The 13,226-nt window shown below is 48.5% G+C and overlaps 1 protein-coding gene across 1 annotated transcript in view; it reads right to left on the bottom strand.

The window, feature by feature from the left end:
- The window catches only part of OSBPL8 (oxysterol binding protein like 8), a 370,739-nt gene that overhangs the window by 315,150 nt on the left and 42,363 nt on the right, over positions 1 to 13,226 (bottom strand). The window lies entirely within an intron of this gene.

Below are 13,226 nucleotides of genomic sequence, written 5' to 3'. Positions count from 1 at the left end.
TCCAGCTTTGTCCAAACAATAGTGGGCTGCAAAGGTATGGAGAGAACTCCAGGTTGCAGCTTTGCAGATGTCAGGAAGCGGCACCGAACGAAGGTGTGCCACTGACGTCGCCATGGCCCTCACAGAGTGTGCTTTAACACGGTCTTGAAAAGGAATGCCAGCTTGCTCATAGCAAAAAGAAATGCAGTCCGCCAACCAGGAAGAAAGAGCCTGCTTACCCACAGGTTGTCCCAACTTATTAGGATGGAAAGAGACGAATAATTGAGTGCTCTTCCTTTGGGAAACTGTACGGTCTAGGTAAAAAGCTAGAGCCCATTTACAGTCTAGGGTATGCAGGGTCTGCTCTCCAGAGTTGGAGTGGGGCCTGGGAAAAAAGATAGGTAGTACGATAGATTGATTGATATGAAACTCCGAAACTACCTTAGGTAAAAATTTAGGGTGAGTGCGGAGTACCGCCCGGTCCTGTAGGAGCTTAGTGTAAGGCGGATAGGTAACTAGGGCCTGTAATTCACTAACCCTGCGAGCTGAAGTAACAGCCAAAAGGAATAACACTTTCCAAGTGAGATATTTCAAGTCACAGGAGTGCAGAGGTTCGAAAGGAGGTTTCATTAGACGACCAAGAACCAGGTTAAGGTCCCAGGATGGGGCCGGAGGACGCAAGGGTGGCTTTAGATGGAGTAAGCCCTTAAGAAAGCGTGTTACTAGGGGTTGCACTGAAATAGGATTACCCCCAATACCCTTATGGAAGGCGGCTACCGCACTGACATGCATTCTGATAGAAGAGGTTTTAAGACCTGATTCAGAGAGATGCCATAAATAGTCCAAGAATTTGGTGATTGGACAGGAAAGGGGATCAAGGGACTGAGAAGTGCACCATGATGTGTACCTTTTCCATTTGTATGAGTAAGACTTTCTTGTGGAAGGCTTTCGTGAAGCTATCAGGACTCGAGAAACGAAATCTGAAAGGTTAAATGGTTGAAGGACTAACCTTTCAACATCCATGCCGTCAGGGACAAGGCTTGGAGGTTGGGATGGAGGAGGCATCCGTCGTTTTGAGTGAGCAGATGTGGGTCCTTTCCCAGAGGAATGTGCCTGCGGATGGAGAGATCCTGGAGTATTGGAAACCATACTTGGCGTGGCCAGTAAGGTGCTATCAGGATCATGGTTCCTCCGTCCTGGCGTAGCTTCACGAGAGTCTTTGACACAAGAGGGAGTGGAGGGAATGCATAGAGCAGACCGGTTGTCCACTTGAGGGAGAACGCATCCCTCGGCCGAGAGTGCTGGCTCCGAATGAGAGAGCAGTAATCGTCCACTTTGTGGTTCTGAGGGGACGCAAAGAGGTCTATGCGGGGAGAACCCCACTTGTGAAACAGAGAGGTCGCTACCAGAGGATCGAGTGACCACTCGTGTGGGTGGAAGACACGGCTCAGCTGGTCTGCCAATACATTGTCTACTCCCGGCAGGTAAGTGGCCCTGAGGTACATGGAGTGGGAGAGGGCTTCCGCCCAGATCTGCGCAGCTTCCTGACACAGAAGGAAGGAGCCTGTGCCTCCCTGCTTGTTTATGTACCACATGGCCACTTGGTTGTCCGTCTGGATTAAGATTATCTGATGAAAGAGATGATCTTTGAAAGTGCGGAGCGCATAGCGGATTGCTCGAAGTTCCAGGAAATTTATCTGGTGTTCGGCTTCCTCTTTGGACCATAACCCTTGGGTTTGAAAGTCGTCCACATGGGCTCCCCAACCGATGTGAGAAGCGTCGGTGGTTAGGATTACTTGCGGATCCGGTGGAAGAAAAGGTAAGCCCTGAAGGAGGTTGACCTGAGTCGTCCACCAGTTTAAGGATAGGCGCAGCGCTTGTGTGACTGTGACTATGGAGGACAGAGGCTGAAAAGCTTGAATCCATTGGTGTCGTAGAGTCCATTGTGTTACTCTCATGGCTAGTCGGGTCATGGGAGTGACTTGAACCGAGGATGCCATGTGTCCTAGGAGAATGAGGAACTGGCGAGCCGTGGCAGTGTTCTGAGACTGGAGCTGGCGAGCCAGGGACATTAGGGTGTGGACCCTCTGAAGAGGAAGGTAAGCCTTTGCCTGTAAGGTGTCCAAGTCTGCTCCAATGAAGAATAAGGTTTGAGACGGGACTAAGCAAGATTTCTCGTAATTGACAAGAAACCCTAAGGAAAGGAGTGTTTGAATTGTCAATTTTAGGGAGGATTGAGCTATCTGTTGGGTGGAGGCCCTGATTAGCCAATCGTCCAGGTAGGGGTAGACGTGGACACCTTCCTTCCTTAAGAATGCTGCTACCACTACGAGACATTTGGTAAAGACTCGTGGGGCAGAAGCCAGACCGAAAGGTAGGACACGGTATTGATAATGGTCGTGGCCTACGAGAAACCGCAGATATTTGCGATGGGATTGTGTGATCGCAATGTGGGTATAAGCGTCCTTGAGGTCGAGAGAGCACAGCCAATCCCCTCTTTGGTATTAGGAAGTATCTGGAATAGAATCCCTTGCCTCGTTGAGAGGGAGGAACGGGTTCTATAGCATTTGATTGCAGAAGAAGAGACACTTCCTGTTGTAATTGAGCCAAATGGGTGGATAGACTCCATGCTTGAAGAGGCGGGGAGTCTGCCGGAAGAGTTATGAAGTTGAGGTGGTAACCTTGTGCGATAATTGTTAGCACCCACTGATCTGAGGTGATCTGCAACCAAGGTTGTAGAAAATGGTACAGTCGACCTCCTACAGGAATGTCTGGAAGAGGGGTTTGGCATGTGTTCTCTACAGGGGAGTCAAAGGCCAACCGCAGGCCCAGGAGGAGGGGCTACAGTAGGCCTTTGTTTCCTAGGCTGACGCGGCTGAGGCCTAGTAGAGGATCGAGCTGGACGAGGCCTGGCCGATGGAGGGTAGTAACGGCGTGGCCGAAAGAACGACTTCTTAGTGTCCTTCTTAAGTGGTTGTTTGGAGGAAACCTCAGACGGAACAGAAGAAAGTTGTTTCAACGTCTCGTGGTGATCTTTCAATTCAGCTACTATTTGCTGAATTTGTTCTCCAAACAAATTGTCCCCTAAGCAGGGTAAATCCGCTAAACGATCCTGGACCTCTGGGCGAAGGTTGGATGATTTTAACCAAGCCCAACGTCTGGCCGAGATGGCAGTAGCTGAAACCTTTGTGGAGGCATCGAAGATGTCATAAGCCGTTCTGATCTCGTGCTTCCCCGCTTCAAATCCTTTATTAAGAAGGGCCTGAAGCTGTGGCTGGTATTGGTCAGGTAATGTGTCAGCAAAATCTTGCATCTGTTTAAGGATGGCTCTGTTATATTGCGTCATGTAGAGTTGATATGAGGCTATGCGAGAAATCAGCATAGCTCCATGGTACACTTTCCGTCCCACACTGTCTAGGAATTTATTGTCCTTGACCAGCGGAGTGGAGGAGTGTGGCTTGAGACGCTTGGCTTTTCTTTGTGCTGACTCCACCACAACAGAGCGATGATCCAGTTGAGGCTTTTGAAAGCCTGGTGCTGACTGGACGAGGTATGTGGAGTCAGCCTTCTTGTTAACTGGTGATACAGATGAAGGAGATTCCCAGTTTTTCTTTAAGAGATCGAGAAACACCTGGTGAATGGGGATGGAAGCGATGATTTTTGGAGCGTCCAAAAATTGAAGCAGTTCCATCATCTGGTGTCTGTCATCGGTCTCAGATTGCAGCTGAAAAGGTACAATTTCGGACATCTCCTTTACAAAATTAATAAAGGAGAGATCCTCTGGAGGAGATCTTTTTCTACTCTCTGTAGGAGAAGGCGGTGATGGTAAATCTGTGTCAGAAGATGTATCATCACCCCAGGTATCATAGGGATCACTTGGGGGTTGAAGCCCCGATGGACCTGGTTGAGGATCCGAAGGCATCGAAAGAAACCTTGGAGGAACCGGTGGTACAATCGGTACTGGGAACGGCATCGAGGGTTTCGGTGCTGCCGATGGAGTCGGTGCCGGTCTTGGAACCGATGGAGCCAAAGGATAAATCGGTGGAGATATTCGAGAAGGCACCGATGGGACCACCCCGGAAGGGGGAATCAGGAACGGTGTTTCTCCCGCCGATGAAAATCCAGTTGGAGACGATGGCGCTGTCGGTGCTACTGGAATTAGCGATGGGAGGGCATGTACAAGTGCCTCCATACGTTGTAGTAGCGGTGCCAGCGCTTCCACCAAAGGTTCGGTGGTCGGTTCCTTCCTCGGTGGCGGAGTCGGTGCCGGGGTCGATGCCGGTGGCGGTGCCGGAATCGGTGCTGGAGACGGTGCCAATGGAGGTTGGAATCTTTGCATCGCTTTCTCGATGGCCTCCTGGACCAGCCGGTCCAGTTCTGCCCGGAGACCAGGGGTAACAATACCCGGCTCGATGGGAGAGGGAGGCTGAGGCAGAGCCGGAGGGACCACCGTAACCGGTGGGATCACGGCTCCCACACCCCGAGAAGGTGAGGGTTTCCTCGATGCCTGCGAACGAGACGTGGACGGTGCCAAGTCTGAACGAGGCCTCTTAGTCGGTGGCTCGGCTTGTTCAGAGGTCGATGACTGTGGATCCTCGACAGGCCGAGACTTGTGCCGTCGATGGCGATGCTTGTCCTTCCGGTCTCCTCGCTCATCCGGGGAGGGGACAGGAGTCGACGGCCGAGAAGTCATCGACGATGGACGGTCACCGGAGGGTTGACGATGGTGGTGCAACTTCGACGGTGCCGGTTCCGATGACATCGATGCTATCGATGGCGTTGGGGTGGGTGCATGGAAGAGGAGCCCCATCTTCTCCATCCTGGCTTTGCGACCCTTAGGTGTCATTAGGGCACATTTGGTGCAAGTCAGGACATCATGCTCACTACCCAAACACAAAACACAAACCCTATGGGGGTCTGTGATTGACATAGTCCGGGTACAATCCGGGCATCGACGGAACCCCGTCGCCATGGCTTAAGGCCAAATTTAGTCGCGGGCTCGGTAATTGCCAACAGGCCTCAAGGGCCAAATTCGACGGTAGTCGAAGAAAAAAGGCAAAACACTTACCGGTTTCCGCGGAGGTGACAAAAATTTGTCGAAGGGAGACCCCTGAGGGGCAAATTTTCTTCGGAAAGAAAAATACCGAATTCCTGTCAGGAACGTGGTAAGAGAGCTCCTTTCACCGCGTGGCAACTGCTGCGCGGAAAAAAGAAGACTGAAGGGAGACCCCTGCTGGCTGCAGGGTCAGTGCCTTGCTGGGCATGCCCAGTAGGGGCCAGTCAAAGTTCTGTTTAAACTTTGACAGAAGTTTTCCGTGGTGGGCTCCATCCTCGATGTCACCCATTTATGAGGACAACCATCCTGCTTGTCCTGTGAGAACAACTATTCTGTAGCAAGCTGTAATGCAATTCCTTAGTCACAATTCAAGATAAGCAATCTAACCACCAAGAAACAAAGTGACTGTTACGACTGGGCTCCTGTCAGGAGTCGTGAACACCACCCAGAGGGGTGGCTCCAGGTTGAGAGAGGCAAGAATGGCTAGAACAGAGTCTGGGTCCAGGCTGGGTCAGGGCAGGCGGCAAGAGCAGTGTCTGGGTCCAGGCTGGGTCAGGGCAGGCGGCAGATAGCAGTGTCTAGGTTCAGGCTGGGTCAGGGCAGGCGGCAAGTAGCAGTGTCTGGGTTCAGGCTGGGTCAGGGCACAGTAAGCAGGACAAGGCAGGTCAGAAGGCCCGTAGGCCACACACACACACACAGGGGGCCCGTAGGCCACACACCGTAAGCAGAGCAAGGCAGGTCATAAGGCCTGTAGGCCACACACACACAGAAGGCCCGTAGGCCACACACCGTAAGCAGAGCAAGGCAGGTCAGAAGGCCCGTAGGCCACACATACACAGAAGGCCCGTAGGCCACACACCGTAAGCAGAGCAAGGCAGGTCAGAAGGCCCGTAGGCCACACATACACAGAAGGCCCGTAGGCCACACACCGTAAGCAGAGCAAGGCAGGTCAGAAGGCCCGTAGGCCACACATACACAGAAGGCCCGTAGGCCACACACCGTAAGCAGAGCAAGGCAGGTCAGAAGGCCCGTAGGCCACACATACACAGAAGGCCCGTAGGCCACACACCGTAAGCGGGGCAAGGCAGGTCAGAAGGCCCGTAGGCCACACACACACAGAAGGCCCGTAGGCCAGGTATGAAAAGCAAGGAAGAAGGCCCGAAGGCCGCGCAAGGCAAGGCAAGGAAAGGCCCGAAGGCCGCGCAGGGCAAGGCAAGGAAAGGCCCGAAGGCCGCGCAAGGCTAGAGCAGGGAGCCCAGGTGAGCTCGATGCCGAAGCACCGAGGCAACTGTCAGGCAGGGTTATAAGGGCACACCCAGAACATAGAGTGGACAGGGGAGATGGACTGGGCCTGTCAGGAGAGCCAGCACTAGAGGGACCCCTGGTGGTGAGGCGGTTGCACTGCAGCCAAGGTTGTAACAGTGACCAAGAGGCTCTCGCATCATTTTCCAGTAATAAGCACTTCATACCCTGAGGTTCGTAACCTATTTGGGGAAAAAGGCACAAGCCCATTGCCCTTTCCCAAGAGAAACTACCTGGCTAGTTCAAGAAAAGCAAGTTTGCTTACCATAAACTGTTTCCATAGATAGCAGGATGAATTAGCCATGCTGTCTGGGAAGCGTTGCAACCTCCAAATAGGCGGAGTTTCCTCAGTTAGTCACAGAACTTTGACTCTGTGCAGCTGCGCGGTGATGTTCCTGCACGATTCCCTCTCCTCTTCAGTTTATTTCTAGCCAGGCGAGAGGTAAAGTAAAAAATAGTATGTCCTTTGTGGGACTGTCTAGGGAGGGAGGAGGGAGGGATCACCTGGTTAATTCATCCTGCTATCTATGGAAACACTGTTTACGGTAAGCAAACTTGCTTTTTCCTGTCGATAGCAGGGCTGAATTAGCCATGCTGTCTGTGAGTCCCAAGCTCCCAGGTTGTGTCCATATTTACATGTCTTTGAAGGTTAGGACAGCAACCCATAGAGTATAGACGGTCTCATATATTTTGAAGTGTCGATAAGACTGCTGTGCCTAGCACTGCATCAGAGGTCATTTGTTGTTGAGACAACAGTGGGATGTAAAGGTGTGGATGGACGACCAAGTTGCCGCTTTGCAGATATCTATTAACGGCACTTTGTTCCAGTGTACAACTGATGCTGTTGTGGCACGCATGCCTGAGGCCTGTTTTGGAGTTTGATAGAATGTTTGTTGTAACAAAATAGAATGCATTGTGATAACCAACTGGCTATAGTCCTCTGAGACAGGTTGACCAGGATCATTTGGATTAAAGGAAAGGATGAGCTGAGGTGGTCTCATAGTGGATTGAGTCCTTTGTTTTTTTTGTTTTGGTTTTTTTTTTATTTTCAATTTCAAAATACATATTTCCACTTTTAACATGGTTATCAGAAAATCAGAAAACGGATATTTATACAAGTTATATCCAAATAACAAATTTACAAAACAGTAAATTCCTTTCCTGCGTTACTAAACCAAAGTAGGAGTCCGATACATGAGCAAGTCCCCAATATAATATTACCAAAAAGATGAGAGTAAACAGAACATTATTTCTATAACCAACTGTATTTAAGAAGCAGATTCTTCCCTTGGGTTACCTCGGGCCTCCAAAAATCTCTCTAGATGTTCCGGTTCAAAATATCCATATCTATTACCTTCTACATTTATAATACATTTGCAAGGAAACCTTACAACAATCTGAATACCAAATGTTCTTGCTTGGTTCGCTAACAGCAAGAACTTTTTTCTTCTCAATTGGGTTTCCTTAGCTAGGTCTGGATATATCCACACCCTTTGACCCAAGTATAAAGAGGTTCTTTTGACCAAAAATAATTTCAAAATTTTATCCCTTTCTGATGAAAGGTTAAACTTCACTATAAGAGTACCCCTTTTTTGTACCTGGGAACTTAAAGAGGTTTCTATAAGTTCTGTTACATTCAGGAACGTGTCAAGCACTCCCTGGTTTGATGTTTCCTCATTTTTCCAGCTAATAAAATAAGCATTTGATATAGATGGTAAATTTTCAGATGTTAATGATAATACTTCCAGGAAATAGTTTCTTAATTGCTCTTTAGGGGATATTAGCTTACATTTCGTAAAATTAATAATTCTTAAATTTGTGTATCTAATAGTATTCTCCATATTTTCTACTTTCTTAGATAAGTTTATTTCTCCCTGTATAATAGATGACTGTGCAGATTTAATTTGTTTCATTTCTTAATCAACTTTTGCTAAGGTCCCCTCATGACCTTAACTATTGGATTCAGATTAAACAAAGCTGTTTGCATATCCTTAATATTACTATTCAAATTTAAAATGTTAGTTTGTAATGCCACTATAGCTTGCCAAACCATATCTATAGTCACTTTTTGTGGATTTCCTGATAGTATGATAGGCACAGATTCTGATATTTGAAATGGAGAGGATTTCTGGTTGCCTTGGTTCCCCATAAAGGAGACAGATTCTGCTCCTCTGGAAGGGCAATCCCCTTCCCTAATTTCCACCTCGTATAGGGGAGGAGTCGGAACTCCTTCCCTTTTCTTTATTGCTAAACCCTCTCCATGATCTCCCTCAATCGGGCTTAGAACCTCAGACGCTATCCGTCAGGGTGCTAGGCCTAGATCAATGGTAGATGCAATAATCCGGGGTGGAGTAGGTGTTATTGGCGCCCCGGGACTTAGACTAACTTCTCCCAAGGGGGGATAGGCTTGCTCTCCATCTCCACCCCTAACGGGACCCTCCGGGGAATTCAATTCTGTTGATGAAAAATAGCCTGGCATGGTAGTTTGTACTAGGGTAGGTCTTAGAGGGGTCAAGGCGTCCTGTCTGACCTTTCCTTTTCTTTTAGTATGTGGCATTCTAGTCATAAGACAAATTACAAAAACAAACCATGAAAGATTTTCATTACTCACATTAATTCTATCAAAATATAGAAAGGATCAAAAGATTGCGGAATCAGTGAGTCGGGCTAGCCTCACAGCCTTCGCCGGTCTAAGCCGGACCAAGCCGCGCGCCCCTTACGGAGCGCGCGGCTTAGGCGGTGCGCCGTCTGCCGTTCAATTTATCGTCAGGCGCCGCCCGATGACGTCACTGGAGTGCCGCCTCCAACCGGAGTTCAAAGCTGTTCCGGGGTCTCTCACCTCCAATCTCACAGTGGGTTAGCGCTCCAGTCCTGGGCCCACTCGAAAGTCCCCCTCTCTCTTTCTCCACCTCGGACTCCGGTGCTCTCCGCGTCTGCCGTTCAATTTATCGGCAGGCGCCGCCCGATGACGTCACTGGAGTGCCGCCTCCAACCGGAGTTCACAGCTGTTCCGAGGTCTCTCACCTCCAATCTCACAGTGGGTTAAGCGCTCCAGTCCTGGGCCCACTCGAAAGTCCCCCTCTCTCTTTCTCCACCTCGGACTCCGGTGCTCTCCGCGTCTGCCGTTCAATTTATCGGGAGGCGCCGCCCAATGACGTCACTGGAGTGCCGCCTCCAACCGGAGTTCACAGCTGTTCCGGGGTCTCTCACCTCCAATCTCACAGTGGGTTAGCGCTCCAGTCCTGGGCCCACTCGAAAGTCCCCCTCTCTCTTTCTCCACCTCGGACTCCCTGAGTCCTTTGTTTATAGTAAGCCAGAGCCCTTTTGCAGTCTAGAGAATGCAGAAGTTTTTCACGGTCATTATTATGAGGTTTTGGCTGAAAATAGGCAGAGTAATGGTTTGATTAAGATGAAACATAGAAATTACTTTAGGTAAGAAGGTGGGATGAGGGCGAAGTGTTACTTTGTCGTGGTAGAATTCTAAATAATGGGAGTAATGAACTAAGGCCTGTAGTTCACTGACTCTCCTCGCCGATGTGTTTTCCATGTTAGGTATTTTATGTGACTTATGTCTAATTGTTCAAAAGAAGGTGGCATTAGCTGTTCCAAAACCACATTTAGGTCCCATGGCACAGGTGGTTTTGTCACCAGTAGTCTGATGCGAAGCATGCCCTTCATGAATCTGGAGATCAAAGGATGATTAGAAATCGATAGATCATTATAAGAGTGATGAAAAGCTGTAATAGCGCTGATATGTACTCGAACTGATGTGGTGGCCAAACCAGCTTCGTAAAGTGTATGCAGATACTCTAGTAGCTGTGTGGTAGTGGCTGAAAAAGGATCTAGGTTTCTTATCTTACACCACTTCTGCTAGCGTTGCCATTTTCCCGCATAATTATGTCTAGTTGTCTAGTTATGTCTTCCACACACATGACTTCAGAACGATCCTACAATCAATCATTTTCGCAAAGCTGGACTATTGCAACACCATCATGCTTGGTCTCCCTTCATCACACACCAAACCATTACAAATGGTACAAAATGCCTCCGCCCGTATACTCACCAACACCAGGAGAAGAGAACACATAACACCTATCTTGATGGACCTCCATTGGCTGCCCATCCACTTCAGAATAATCTACAAGGCCATTCTCACCATTTTCAAAAACATCCATCAATTAGCCCCAATCGATCTCCATATTCCCCTCCGATTACAACCATTCCACAAGACCGACAAGAGATGCTTACAAAGGATCACTTCAAGTACCTCCAGCCAAGACTACCAGACACATCACGCTTAGAGATCGGGCATTCTCCACAGCCGGTCCAACATTATGGAACTCCATTCCCCCGGATCTTAGAATGGAACCCAACATCTCAACATTCAAGATAAGACTCAAAACGTGGCTGTTCACGCAGGCCTTTCCTAACTCCAACCCCATCTAATCTCCCTTCACACAACAAGCTCCGCTAGTATTAGCGTTAATAGCCACCTTTCAAAATGTTATTTATACTTATATTTTACTATCTAATCTTCATTTCCCTTCTCATTCCAAGTTATTGTTTTCCCTTGTTTTATGTAACTGCTTTTCTGCACTTTTGTTAAATGGCAAAGTTTCACCCCTGTTTCTTGTGAACCAGCATGATGGGACCACCGTCTTGAATGTTGGTATATAAAAACCTTAAATAAATAAATAAATAAAAATAAATAATAGTTGAAGGCTTCCGAGAAGCAATGAGGATATCTTCTTCTTGGAAGGAAAGGCCTAGATGGTTTAATATCTGCCTTTCAATCTCCACGCCGTGAGATGTAGGGATTGGTGCATTGGATGGAGGAGGGAGCCTCCTTGTGTCAAAAGTTGCGGATGGTACTGCAGTGGTATTTGTGGGCATATGGAAAGTCGCATGAGATACACATACCATGGTTGTCTTGGCCATTCTGGGGCGATGAGGATTATGTCTGCTACATCTTGAATGCATTTTTCAATTGTCCGTGATATCAACAGAATGGGAGGGTAGGCAGACATTAAGCTCGATCCCCATGGGATGAGAAAGGCATCGGGGGCATATCGAAGTTTGCTGGGGTAGATGAAGCAAAAGACCTGAGTCTGACGGTTGACTTCTGTGGCAGAGGTCTATTGAGGGGAATCCCCACTGTTGGAAGATAGTTAAGGCGGTGGCCTTAACTATCTTTAATGTCCATTCATGTGGGTGAAAAACCCTGCTGAGGCTGTCTGCCGTTACGTTGTCTAGACCTGGAAGGTAAGTGGCCTGGGGGGATACCTGGGCTGTCATTGCCCATTGAAGTATTCAAATCACTTCTTGACACAGTGTCCATGAACCGAACCCTCCTTCTTTGTTTATGTAAAACATGGCGACTTAGTTGTTGGTGTACACCATGAGACATGTTCCTCGGACTTGAGAAGAGAAGGTCTGAAGTGCTCTCCAGATTGCATGTAACTCTAGGAGATTGATTTGGTACGTGGATTCCTGTGGGGTCCAAAGTCCCTGAGTTTTTAAGTCGCCTAGATGGGCTCCCCAACCCTTCCTGCAGGCATCCGTGGTAAATGTTAGCTGATGAGAGGGCACCTGAAGCTAAGTTGTTGGGGGGAGAGCCACCATTGAATGTCTGCTTTCATTGGATTGGTGAGTTGAATCCTGTAGTTGAGGGGCTGTAGGAACTGTGACCATTGAGTCTTTAGGCCCCATTGTAAGCGTCGCATATGCAGTCTGGTGTGGGGAATCACACAGATAGTTGCTGCCATGTGACCTAGAAGTTGAAGAACTTGGCATGCTGATGCTTGGTGTTTAACAGGCTTTGAACTGTGCAGTAAGAGTCTTAATTCTGTCCCTGGGAAAGTAGGCTTTCTTGCCCACTGTATTGATGAGAGTCCCTATGAATTGAAGAAGTTGTGTAGGTTGCAGGTGTGATTTCTCGTAATTTATGAGAAATCCTAGTTTCTGGAGACAGTTGATCGTGCGTAACGTATGTGCTTGTAGTGTAGACGGATCCAATGCCACTAGCAACCAGTCATCCAGATAAGGGAATATTTGGATCAATAGTCGTCTGGGATGAGCCACCACCAAATGGCAGAACTTTGTATTGGTAGTGCATGTTCTGAACCCGAAAGCAGAGGTAGCACCAAGAAGATGGGTGCATGGGTATATGGGAGTACACATCCTTCAGATCGATGGAGCATAGCCAATCGTTGGGCTGTAGCAGTGGCAAGATGTTCTTGAGAGAGGTCATCTTGAACTTTTCTTTCTGGATATGTTTGTTGAGGTATCATAAATCCAGAATGGGATGGAGACATCCCGACTTCTTTGGAATGAGGAAGTATTGGAGATAGAATCCTTGATTTTGTTGTTGAAGAGGGATTGATTTAATATATTTTTTAGTTTGAAGGTTCACTACCTCCATATTGAGGGATGATGTGTGGGAACATAGATTCCGTAGAGGAATGATATGAGGAAGGGATGGAACAGTCAAGAAGTTCAGGTGATAACCTTCCCTGATGATGTTGAGCACCCATTGATCTGTTGTGATGGATTCCCAGTGCTGTAGAAGAATTTTAGGCATCCCCCTATAAACTTTGGTGGTGGTGGCTCCATCATACTCAAAAAGACGGTGGTTGTTTTTGCTGTGGGGCAGGTGTTTGTTTTTGATGCCGCTGTTGCGCACATATTATAAAATCTAGGGTCAGCGCGTGCAAGGGGGTACACAATTGTGCAACTTGCGCGCACCGAGCTGCGCAGCCTGCCTCGATTCCATCCGAGGCCGCTCCGAAATCGGAGGGAACTTTCCTTCCGCCCCCCCCCCCCCACACCTTCCCCTCCCTTCCCCTTCCCAGAACCACCCCCTTACCTTTGTTGAAGAAGTTACGCCTGC

Source organism: Rhinatrema bivittatum, chromosome 4 (assembly GCF_901001135.1).
Source record: "Rhinatrema bivittatum chromosome 4, aRhiBiv1.1, whole genome shotgun sequence".
In the NCBI taxonomy this organism is placed as follows: Eukaryota; Metazoa; Chordata; class Amphibia; order Gymnophiona; family Rhinatrematidae; genus Rhinatrema; species Rhinatrema bivittatum.
This window is presented reverse-complemented; position numbering and strand designations above follow the sequence as displayed.